The sequence below is a fragment of the Ambystoma mexicanum genome, chromosome 2p (assembly GCF_040938575.1).
Source record: "Ambystoma mexicanum isolate Mex_15411 chromosome 2p, UKY_AmexF1_1, whole genome shotgun sequence".
In the NCBI taxonomy this organism is placed as follows: Eukaryota; Metazoa; Chordata; class Amphibia; order Caudata; family Ambystomatidae; genus Ambystoma; species Ambystoma mexicanum.
In genome coordinates this window covers 928,799,336-928,811,417 of record NC_090923.1, presented here as the reverse complement: position 1 = coordinate 928,811,417, position 12,082 = coordinate 928,799,336, and the positions used below count along the sequence as shown (strand labels likewise).

At 46.2% G+C, this 12,082-nt stretch overlaps 1 protein-coding gene across 7 annotated transcripts in view; it reads right to left on the bottom strand.

The window, feature by feature from the left end:
* EXOC3L2 (exocyst complex component 3 like 2) overlaps positions 1-12,082 on the bottom strand; it is a 543,403-nt gene that overhangs the window by 219,765 nt on the left and 311,556 nt on the right. The window contains exon 1 of one of the 7 annotated variants that reach the window (XM_069644666.1): positions 3,695-3,943. The exons of 4 other annotated variants lie outside the window; for them this stretch is intronic. The gene's annotated coding sequence lies outside the window, so the exon portion shown is untranslated. Of the gene's footprint in view, positions 1-1,270; positions 1,414-1,559; positions 1,636-3,694; positions 3,944-12,082 lie in introns of those variants that run through there. 2 more of the 7 variants (XM_069644661.1, XM_069644665.1) reach the window with 2 other exon arrangements.

The following is a 12,082-nucleotide window of genomic DNA, read 5'->3' as shown; positions in this document are numbered from 1 at the left end:
TGGCAAAGCAACCGGCACAGACATGGGCAATGAGATGGCAAAGGAAGGACACTAGACATGTGATGGCAAGGCACCAAACATAAACACGAGCGACTCGATGGCAAAGCAACCGGCACAGACATGGGCAATGAGATGGCAAAGGAAGGACACTAGACATGTGATGGCAAGGCACCAAACATAAACACGAGCGACTCGATGGCAAAGCACCCGGCACAGACATGGACAATGAGATGGCAAAGGAAGGACACTAAACATGTGATGGCAAGGCAGCAGTGCAGCGAATGGGCCGGAAGAAGACGGAGCGGCACTGTGGCAACACATTTCTCAACCAGGGCCCATCTCGTGACTCTCTCAGGTCCTGCTGCCTCAACAAGCAGACAGCTTTCAGAAGAAAAGACAGGGCTCCATGCCGACGCTTCCGAAAGCTGTCCTCTTCGTCACATTTCACATAAAATCTTTCAGAAGACTCAGCACTACAGGCCGAAACTGCCAAATCCTCACATACCGCATTGCGGTTTGTCCAAACGTGTATATACGCCCTGCAAGTTACAGACATCTCTTTATTAGGGTGAATATGGTGACTAATCAAAACAGAAGAGTCCATTATTCGCTTAAAAGGGCTTCTTACTGTATAAAAGTGTGGACAGTATGATGTTCCCATAATGCTCTTTGCTTTTATGCAAATCGCTAGGACTGGGTTCTATGAAGAGATACTGTGTTGCCAACCTGGCCTGGGGCCACGTCCCACCCTCCTTCCTGCACAGTCTCGCCACTCCAAAGAGGTGACAGTTCCCACAATACATTTTTTCCATTTCCAACACTGCAAGGTACCAAACATAAACACATAATGATAAAGCACCCATCACAGACATGAACAATGAGATGGCAAATCATTACACATAAACAATGGTGTGACAAGCCATAGACATGAAAAATATCAGGACAAGGCATAGACATGTCATGACAAGATATAGAAGTGAACAATGTTATGGCACGGCATAGAACCGGACAATGTGATGGCACAGTAGCAAACACACTAACAACGCCATGACCAAACATACCACAGAGACATGAGCAATGAGGATGCTGTTTTGTCAGATTACCTTAATGCAATTACGATACGAAGACAAGTAGCGGGATGGGTTTATCTGGCAGGACCACCTGCCCCTCTCCTCAGTGCCCCCCGCCCATCTACACTCGAATACAATGCAAAATCAATACTAACACACACAGGTAGTAAACTGACGCCACGCCGAACTAAATCACCCACCTGAAACAATGCTGCCTGTGTGTGATTCCGCGGCACAGCCCCCGCGGACTGTAAAGCCAACCTGGTCTCGCGGGCCTTTTCCGCTGCCTCTCTCCTCCACTGTATACCCACTGATGACCAATTCCACGATAAACCTCCCCCCACGACCCCAGCGCGCGCAGCCAGTGTGCACACCGGGGTCTTACCCTCTGCAAGTGAACGAACGGTGTCTTATTTCTACCCACTCTGTAAAACGAGGACTCGGGACGCTTCCTGGAAAACCTTCGCTCCAAACAAGTTCGAACATTACCTTTACGCTGTTCATGCCTTTGAATATAACAGTGCATTCGGAGTCCGTCTTTCCCCGACAATATTATGGACCGAGTGAAAAACGACCTCTGGGCTGTGTAGGGTTAAGCCTCTTGCCACGGGCGCGTCAATGTTCTCACTTTCCTGCGGTTGCCGTGGTGTCACCAGGGTTGCCAGATATTTATAGAGAAATGCTTTCTGGCGCTCTGTTTAAGCAGAGTTGCAACCTAAAGTCGCGAGCTGTTAAACATGAACGAATAAGGCTGATCTTCAAAATATATTATAGACATGTGTCTGCCTCTCCTGCTTGGCTCCCAGTGCCTGCTCAAGGTGGGAGCAAAGCAATGTGCCCCCCCCCCCCCCCCCCGAAGAGATACAGGATTGCTATGTAGCCCATCTGGCTCCAACCCACCTGCTTTTGTGGCATCCTCATACCGCCAGCCACCCGGCCCCCCAAAGTGTGTGACTAGCTAATACTCTGAAAGACTCATAATATCTACTGCCTCAGAAGAAAAAGGTGTTAGGAGTCTAGGCGCTTCTGGGCCAGTCTCTGGAATGAACCTTGTGTCGGGAGTCTAGGCGCTTCTGGGCCAGTCTCTGGAATGAACCTGGTGGTAGGACTCTGGGCCCCGTCTCTGCAACTGTGCCTGGTGGAGGGAATCTATGCATCTGGGGGGCCAGTTCTGGAATGAAACTTGTAGCAGGAGCCCTAGTCTCTGTAATGAACTGGACGGCAGAATGGACATTCTCCATCTCTCCGATCGGAGGAGAACCACCCCCAGCTAAGAAGTGCCTTCTTCGGGACAGCCTTAGGAGAGGAAGAACAGTTGGCAGGTGTCCACTTGACTGGCCTGCGCGCCCTGCTGGCTGGAGGCTCTCTACTGCTGCCCCGATTCCTTTAGATATCGGACTCCACTGCCCTTTTGTTTTGCTCTGTTTCATTTCGTCTGTACTGATTGCGTTTTTCTGTACTGATCTGCAGGCACTTACGCATTGTATTACCTGCACTTTTGCAGCACTTTCCTCTTGCCCCTTCACCTGAGCTGATTATTTCAAGGCTTTCATTATAGCTTCCCACCCTCGTCCCTCCCCCTGCGCCGCTTCCCCCTTTGGGACTCGGGAGCTATGGAGTGACTGTTCACAGCCAGTGCCTTACAGATAAACTGAAATAAATAATAAACCACGTCACCTTCTGTACCTCTATGTTAGAGTGTAATGTGTGTCACTGCGCCACAGCTTAACCACCGCCTCGTGCCTCCCATGTCATTACATCCCGTGTACTCTGGCCTTATATACACACATATCTATACAGCAGACCCAAGAAAATCGCCAATTTTAAAGCTGCCTCATACAAAGTGCCATTACAATCTTTAACTGGGAGGTTAATCACCAAATGCGTCCCAAGCGTTAATCCACAGCCTGTCTCCAGTTTTACAGCATGGCAGCAGAGCAACCCCAGTGCCAGCAGAGCCATCTCGGTGCCTAGCGTTATCCCTCCACGGCTGAATATTCTCTGTGCCCAGTTGTACGAGCGTAAATAGGCTAATTTCTGTGCCCATCTTCAACCCACAACAATAGCCTAATTGCTGTGCCCAGCAGTAACCCTCGCCCATAAATAATCTCTGTGCCCAGTTTTACACTCGACAATAGGGTAATCTGTGCGCCCATCTGTAACTCTCACAACAACAACAAAAACCCTTTGCCCATGTGTAATTCTCGGCAGCAGGCAGAAAAGCATTCTCTGTGCCCATCTGAACCCTCTCTGCGCTAGAACGTTGTTGCCATTAACCACAACTCACCGGTTTTCCGCCCATTCATATTAATATATACTACCAGGCTGACCAACGTTCATGCCTGGATTATGGACTGTGTCCTGCCTATCTAGCGGCTCTAGAGATTTTATAATAGGCGTTGTTATCGAATGCTGGTGGTTTCTACCTCATATGGATAAACATACGAGTCTGCTCCTTTGAGCATGGGACCTGGCTGCCCTTTACTCAAAAATCTCCGAGAAACTCACACGCTGAATCAGCCGCATAACAGTCACACAAAGAACGTCGAAGGAGCCACACGAACCCACTGAGCTTTCTCACCAGACAATGCAGACATTCGCAAGCGAGAGGTTGTAGGTGTTACCTCATGCGCAGAGCCCGGAGAAGGCGGCCAGTCTACAGCATCCAGCGGCCTCCTCCGTCCAGTGCTGCGAACTCCAGGCGATGTGAGGAGCCGGCAGAATGCTCGTCTTCTGCCCCCAGGCCGGCCAGATAAACATCCTAACTGCGCTCTTTCCTCTGAGTGTGAACACACGGCGTGAAGTCAGGGGTTTCCTGAAGGACTCGCTCTCGGTTTGTCAGTCCATCCTGTTTGGCGACTGGGTAGATTCCAGCGCGAGGGCGACAAATATATCTTCCTCGGAAGGGTGGGCTTCTGTGGTGTCCTTCCTGCCCCGAGGGGTCAGTCGGAGAGCCCCGTGACCCAGGACACAACACAGTCACCGCCCAGAGACCCGATACACCTATGTCCACAAACAAGCCGCCTACCTCTGTTGACTTAGGACACAGCCCAAATACTAGCACTTGGGGGCGGGGGGAGCGTGGACGCGAAGAGGGGGCAAAGGGGGGCTGGGGGCGTCAATACAAACGAGTTCCCTCATAGTGACACAGTACATACACCGGGAACCAGCAAGTGCCCAGAACATGGGATTCAGCGGGTAATTCAAATGCGACCAAAGACTAGGGCACACGTACATCGAGTGTACAGTAACGGGCCACTTTTTTCAGAGGGTTGAGGCCTTCCCTTGAGTGCTGTTGATGCTGTCAGTCAAAACAGGGTAGCTTGATGTCTTCAACTGAATTAATCGTTTAGCATTGCCTTAAGAAGTGGCCTTCAAACTTGAGCCTGAGCTCTTAGGGGGCGTGGCCTGGCACGGGGTCAGTGCCTCGATTAAGAGGCAACACTTGCCTCACCGGATTGCTGCCTATTAGGCCACGCCCCCGTAAGAGGAAGATCATGAAGACAACATGACAAAGGTAGGTGCGTGGCAGATGTTCTTTATTAGTTTTGTTTACCCTGTCCACTCAGGGGTATGCTGCTAGGGCCTTCTCCTAACACACCAATATCCTCCCAGGATGGTTACCTCTTCTCTCGCTCCCAACTGTCACTCGCAGAACTCTCTAAACAGCAGAGCTGACCAACATTCCAAAAGTGACATTATCATGACCTCACCTCCTGGCTACTTACCACTACACACCTTCCCCCTTAAGGATATCACAACAAGGTAAGGTAGATGGACACAGTGATGCTAGAAGCAAGAAGAGACATGTTGCTCACCAGTAATTATGCAACCATAAGCCTAACTAGCATCTTCCTGTAACACCGTGAATTGTCCTCAACGCCCTTTAACACACCTAAAGAAATAACAGTGTATAACTAACTATACACCCTCTCCTCCACCTGCACAATTACCGATAACAGTGACAACCACCAACACAGAACAACATAATAAAAACACCATAGTCCACAAAAAAGCAAAGAAAACAACTGCAGTGACGTGACAACATGCAACTAGATACATGCAATATAATAAACACAGAGAGGCACACCAACAGAGTAAGCAAGGAACAGATAAGAAAGCAACAAAACAAATCTATTGAGTATGCCCTGCCAGTCAACTTGTCACAGCATATCACCCTAAATCCTCACTTAACTAGATATGATATGACATTTATCATCTTTAATACTTTCAAGTTAAACATACGGAAGAGTACAACAATGAATTCTTTGAACAATATAACCAACACGCTATACATCACTACATCAGTATCCATGTAATCATCCTTCACCCTGCTGAATATGTTATACATTTTTTCCCTATTAGGACAAGACTCTTCCTTCCTAGAGAATATTAATACAACATTAAAATCTATTTACACACTAAACAAAAATAGAGAACAAAAAATTAGACAGAGAAAAAAAGGGAGGGGATAAGATTACCATATCTCTCAGATTCCAAATTTGCTAAAAAATACTCATAACTCATTCTAACACTTAACAACTATTTAGTCATTAAAGCACGCCCAAAGATCTAAATATTTGCCCTCCCGACCCTGCCTCTGAAAGATAACTCGCCCAAAATTAGACAATATTAATATATCATTTAGCCAACTCTCAACTTGCATCTTTTTCCATGTTTTCCACACTTCCAAAACCTGCTATGCTCCCGAGTACTTTATCAATCCAATTTCCATACAACCAAGCGGTTTTACACTGCCCACTATCCGATAATAGCAGTGCCTGCAATGGCATCCTTGGGAAACTTATCGACAAGATCACGTCCAATCTATCCAGCACTTCACTCCAGAATTTCCACGTTCGGGAGCAGGATGTGACATTTATAACGCTCCTGTACACAAGTGTTTCTAGGCGTGAGGTGACACCCAAAAGACAAACATGGCGGATGATTCCGCTGCACCAGAACAGTAGCAAAGCTACTAACCCCCAGGACTACATCGAGCACCCATAGTCCGAGAAATGCACCAAAAAACAAGCCGTACACCCTCAGCTGCCACTACAATGGAGCACACAGATAACACTCACCTCTGAACATGTCCTGCATAGCAAACACGCTATGCCCGAAAGGTGATAAACACAATGGGATTGGTACAGTTAATGCGAACACTACACAACTGATACTAGATAGAACAGAACTAAACATTTCCATTTAAAAGGAAATCCTATTTCTCTGCATCTACTCAATCTGTGCTACTCCTGTCACAAACCCAAACACTAGTTATGCCAAGGTGGCATATTTATTTATTTACATTTATAAAGCACGCAGCTAGCCCTCAGGCATCGTGGCGCTGTTACATGGAAAACTTAAAAGCAATTGTTTTGCAACCACACTGCGCATAAACACTAGTTGAGTCCAAAGTGGTATAGTAGATTTAATTCACACTGAGGTAGCCTGACACGTGTTTCGGGCACTTGCCCTTCAAATGAGGCCTGATTAGGGTAAATGTTAAAGGATAATTTCTCATGCGCTCCACTGTCACATGCAATTGCACTGGAGCCGGCTCCAGTTCATTCCACTCAGCGGAGACGCTGATACGCGGAAACGCCTCTACATATATCTTGAGTGCAATTGCATGTGACAGTGGAGCGCATGAGAAATTATCCTTTAACATTTACCCTAATCAGGCCTCAGTTGAAGGGCAAGTGCCCGAAACACGTGTCAGGCTACCTCAGTGTGAATTAAATCTACTATACCACTTTGGACTCAACTAGTGTTTATGCGCAGTGTGGTTGCAAAACAATTGCTTTTGTGGTTCCTTACCTGGCGGCAGAATTGGCAAATCGCGCCTCCTGCATTCACCTGCAGCTCTATTCACTCCAACCAAATATATCAGATCCTTGCGCTGAACCTCAAACCTCCCCCCTTTGCCACTCAATTCGGTTAATACATGGAAAACTTAGTTACATTTACAAATAAGTGTACATAGTGGGGTACATGGTGATGTGATACATAAGGGGTATAAGGCTACACATAGGGTACATAGTGTATGGCTTATCGCATCGGAGCATGTTACATAAAGTTGATATTATCTGTGTGCACATCGTGGCATGGAATATGGCACTGCTGGCTTCGGCGGCTAGTTTAAGAGAATAGCCTTGCATGCCCATAATGTGCTTGCTCCTACCCAGATTGAGTTCTAATTAACTGTCCGGTACAAAGCTCACAATAAACACAGCACAAACAAAATAAAACAATCCACATTCCGTACCTGGCAGGTGAAGAGAAAAGAGCTTATATGGGTCACTTATTCTCGATGCGCTCACCAACCAAACCATTCCTTTCAAAATATACATACACTACCCTCATCTGCTGAAACAACATGTACAGTACCCCCCAGGCCACAATGGGCGTTAAAATCAGACAATCAATGCACCCCATAACAACGTCCCTATAGCTAGTCCGAAATCCGTGCTCACACAGGTATTGATGTTTCATTAACACCAAAGAGCCCAGGGCTAGTCTTGAATCTGTGCCCACATAAGTCAAAGAAATGTTCATTAACATAATGCCCCCATGGGCAATATTTAATCTGTGTTCAGACAAGTCACAAATGTGTTCATCAACAATAAAGCCCCCTCGGCTAACTTTAATCTGAAGCTCACACAAGTCACAGACACAGACACACACAACAACATCCCCCACGGCTAGTGATTAATCTACTTCTCATTCTTCAAAACAGGAACCCTCATGCCACATGAGGTCCTCTCAAAAGGAAGTACTCATGGATACTCACAACCATACAGTATTGCGATTTCAAATCTGCCATGCAGCAGTCAGACCTCCAACAACAATCACCAACTCAATTAATCACTAGCTAATTAGACAGGATAGACACAACAGTTTAGAAATTATGCATGAACATTGTCATTAACACCCAACCTGTTTGTTGCTCCACGTATGATATAACACATGCAGAGAATGTTCTGATTAATTACCAAAACTGTGCATTACACTTAAACTACCATTAACATCCCCATACATTCTATGAGCGAAAAACAAGCATCCATGTAACCTAGCTACCTGCTCAGTATCCAGCATTGCAAGAGTGGGTGGCCGAGCCACGAAAAAAAGAGCTGCCCCCCCCCACTGCCAAATGCACCTTGAAAAATTAATACTAAACCGACACACAATCGTTGCTGCCCCCCATATGATGACTTGACTCTGTACCCTCTCCCTGCAACATTCTGACAAGAGTATGACATTGCTCCAGTTGTCAATCTGGCTCTGCCCCTTATTGGGCCAGCAGTGGAGTCAATGGCGGCCTCAAGTGGGACACAGAGCGTTTTCCTGCTAAAGGGACAGTAAAACTGCCAGTAGTTCCAGCACCAGCACTTTTACTGCACCAGTAAAACACAAGTTTGCAGGTGGGTGCACTGATTTGCCAGGAGGCCAGATCCCCAATCCCTTCATCCTCTGGTGCACAGAGATGTCCCCGACAGAAACCGACTTTTTTTTTAACAACAGATTATTCCGCCAAATTCACAGTACGGTGATGGGCTCTGTGGTTGCCCCTACACTGGCTAATCTGTATGTTGAAGAAATGGAAAAAAGCAAACTCTTTGCTGATGCAAATCCATACAAAGACCATTTCAAACTATGAAATTCACATGTATTTACAGTAAAGCTGCTATTAATTTTCTGAATTTGACCATTTTTGCAGATACGATTGATAAAACCTTGAAAGTTAAACCATTCCATAAAGTAACAGATAGAACTCCCTATTGCTGTATTCAAGCTTCCACCCAAGACATAAGAGAGAAAATCTCATGCTTGGTCAATTTTTACAACTCAAAAGAAACAGCACCATGAGAACTGAATTTGATCATGAGGCCCATGCACTAAGCACTAAATTAGTAAATCGGGGATAACTGAAAACAGATTGTTAAGAAATCCTACAAATGAGCATCAAACAATCATAGAGAAGCACTGTTAGAGTACAGGAGCAAACCCCACTGTGATAAGGATAATATGTTTGTTAGTACATTTAACCCATTATCCAACCAGATCAGTAGGATTATCAAGAAAAACTGGCATGTTTTTAAAGGGGGACAGTGTCCTTTGAATCAACCCTAGCGGCGCATACCATAGAGCTAAACATCTTAAGTACTTAACTACTAGAAATGATGTATATGGACAACCATCTGTCCAGAGCACCCAACACACAAATGGGGTATGGAGAGACCCACAGGACACAGCCCATGTGGACAATGCACATGTCCCCAAACTAAGAGAACAAAGGAAATGGACATAGGTCTTAAGAGTCTGTGGCAACAAAGACCACTGACTAATTGTAACACGTCCATGGTCATATATGCAATTTGGTATCCCTGCTCATGACTCTACATAAGTAAACCTGAACAGAAGAACAAGTTACTTACCCCTGGTAACGTTCTTTCGACTGGATGTTCCTCCCATGTATTCCTCATCTTTGAAATTCAATATCCAGCTTCAGCTGTTTCAGGAAAAAAAAAATCTTCTGGCAGATGGCACTGTGTGTCGATGCAGTTGACTCAATGTTCCTCGAGGGCCTGCGTCTCGAGGATGATGTCATCGAATGCATATATAGCACGCACAGCGCCAGTTGGCTTCAGTCTGTTTTTCTTACAGGAGAAACTACCCGCATAACCACGGGTTTGACCGTACTAAACTTTGAAGGAGTGAAAGCTGGAATAACATGGGAAATTCTACTGTGGGGTAGGATTGGAGGCCGATGAGGGATACGTGGGAGGAACATCCAGTCGAAAGAACGTTACCAGGGGTAAGTAACTTGTACTTCGTATGGATTGTGTCCTCCTACGTACTCCTCGTCTTTGATAGACTCCGAAAGCAGTATTTGATTTGGTGGCGGGAGTAAGAATTTAGTTTTCAATGGTTTTCATGAACCAAATGGAGAACAGCTTTTCCAAAGCTTCCATCCCAACTGAGGGAAGACTCAAGACAGTAAGGTTTTGTGAATGTGTGAATAGTAGACCACGTCACTGCCTCACAAATATTTTTGATCCTTGCCCGCCAGTCTGTAGCATTCTGAAATTGCCAGAATAATCCACCTCAATAAGGTCTGTTTTGTAACAGCCTGAACCAGTTTGTGACCTGTATAACCTAAAAAAAGCTGATTGTCAACACAAAGTTTTTCTAGCCTAGATATGTAAAGCTCAGAGCTCTGATTGGAACCAATCTATGTAATGTCACCTCCTCTTTGCAAGGATGAGGTGGAGGATAGAAAGTGGGTAAAACATGTTCTGCCCTACATGAAAATCAGAAATGATTTTGGGCAGACACAAGGGTTTAACCCTCAGACCAACCCTATCCTTATGGAAGATAGTAAAGGGTGGCTTGGATGAAAGTGCATGCAATTCACTAACTCTATGGGCTGAAGTTAATGCTACCAAGAGAATGGTTTTAAATGTTAACAACCTTACTGGACACGAATGTAAAGTTTCAAAGGGTGCACACATTAGAAATCTTAGTACAAGATTAAGGTCCCAAACTGGAACCTGGAAAGGAGAGGCGGGGAACACATTAGTAAGTCCCTTTAGAAATGGTGTCACCAGTAGAATTTTGAAATATGAACATTCTTCTGACGAGCGCTTAAAGATCGATAGCGCCACCAAATAGCCCCTAATAGTTCCATCCTGGAGCCCCAGATTGGCTTAGGATAGTAGAAAGGATAATACTTCCTTTATTTTGCACAGAAAATTGTCTACATTATTGTCTTTGCACCAGCTGCAGAATTTGTTCCAACGGCAACGGTACAAGGACTTTGTTGCTGGCCTTCTGGCCGAAAGCAAAATCTCCATTACATCATCCGGGAGGTCCCAATCCTTGTATCTCAGCCTTTCAGAAACCATGTGTGAAGGTTGAGTGTCTTGACCTCTGGATGGAGAACCCGGCTTTCCTCTAGCGAGGGAAGGTCCTCTTTTAGTGGAAGACATATTGGAGGGCAGATGGACATGTACAAAAGGTCCGGGTACCACGTCCTCCTCTGCCAATCCGAGGCAATTAGGATCATGTGTTTCCCGAACTTTCTCAACCTCGGGATCACGTGAAGAATGACGGGAGGAAGCACGTACAGGAGTGGAAACTCCCAGTTCACTACGAATGCCTCCCTTAGAGCTCCTCTTGGAGGAAATTCCCTGGAGCAGTATAGCTTGCACTTCTGGTTAACCCTGGTTGTGATCGGATCCACTTGAGGGGTTCCCCAAAGGGTGAAGATCTCTTGAAAGACTTCCTGAGCTAGTTCCGACTCGTGGGAGACAGTGCTCTGCCTGATGACAGCGACCGCCACCATGTTCTATTCTCTGGCTAGGTGAACTGCTGATAGAGAGATTCCTTCTTGCATTGCCCAGTACCAGGGCTGCATTGCCTCTCTGTGCAGTGGTAGTGACCCTACATCTCCTCTCTTGTTGAGGTAGTACATGGCCACTGTGTTGTCCGTCATCATCAGGACATTCTTTCTCCATACAGAGGGCAGAAATGCCTTCAGTGCAAGTCTGACTGCCCTCAGCTCCAAAAGATTGATATGTAGTTTGGACTCTGATTGAGACAATGACCGCTGATAGTCAGATCATTGGTGTGGGCTCCCCACCCAGTGAGTGAGGCATCCATCACTACTGTTACCTCCGGCCTTGGCTGCCAAAAGGGTTCTGCCTTCAGAATGTTGTCCTTGCAGGTCCACCACAGGAGATCTTGTGCGACCCTGCTTAGAACCTTAAGTAGGTCTGACATGTTCCCTGAGAACTGGGACCATTGTGTCCTGAGGGCCCATTGAAGGGATCTCATTCTCAGGTGGGCTTCCGGCACCATAAAAATGCAGGATGCAATGAAGTCAAACAACCTCAAAGAAATCAAAGGCCGGGAGGCGCTGGGTACGCTGAAACATAGTGCCCCTCTGCAGAATGTCTTGAGCCCTCACCTCGGATGGCGAGCTCTTTCCCAAGGATGTATCCAGTACA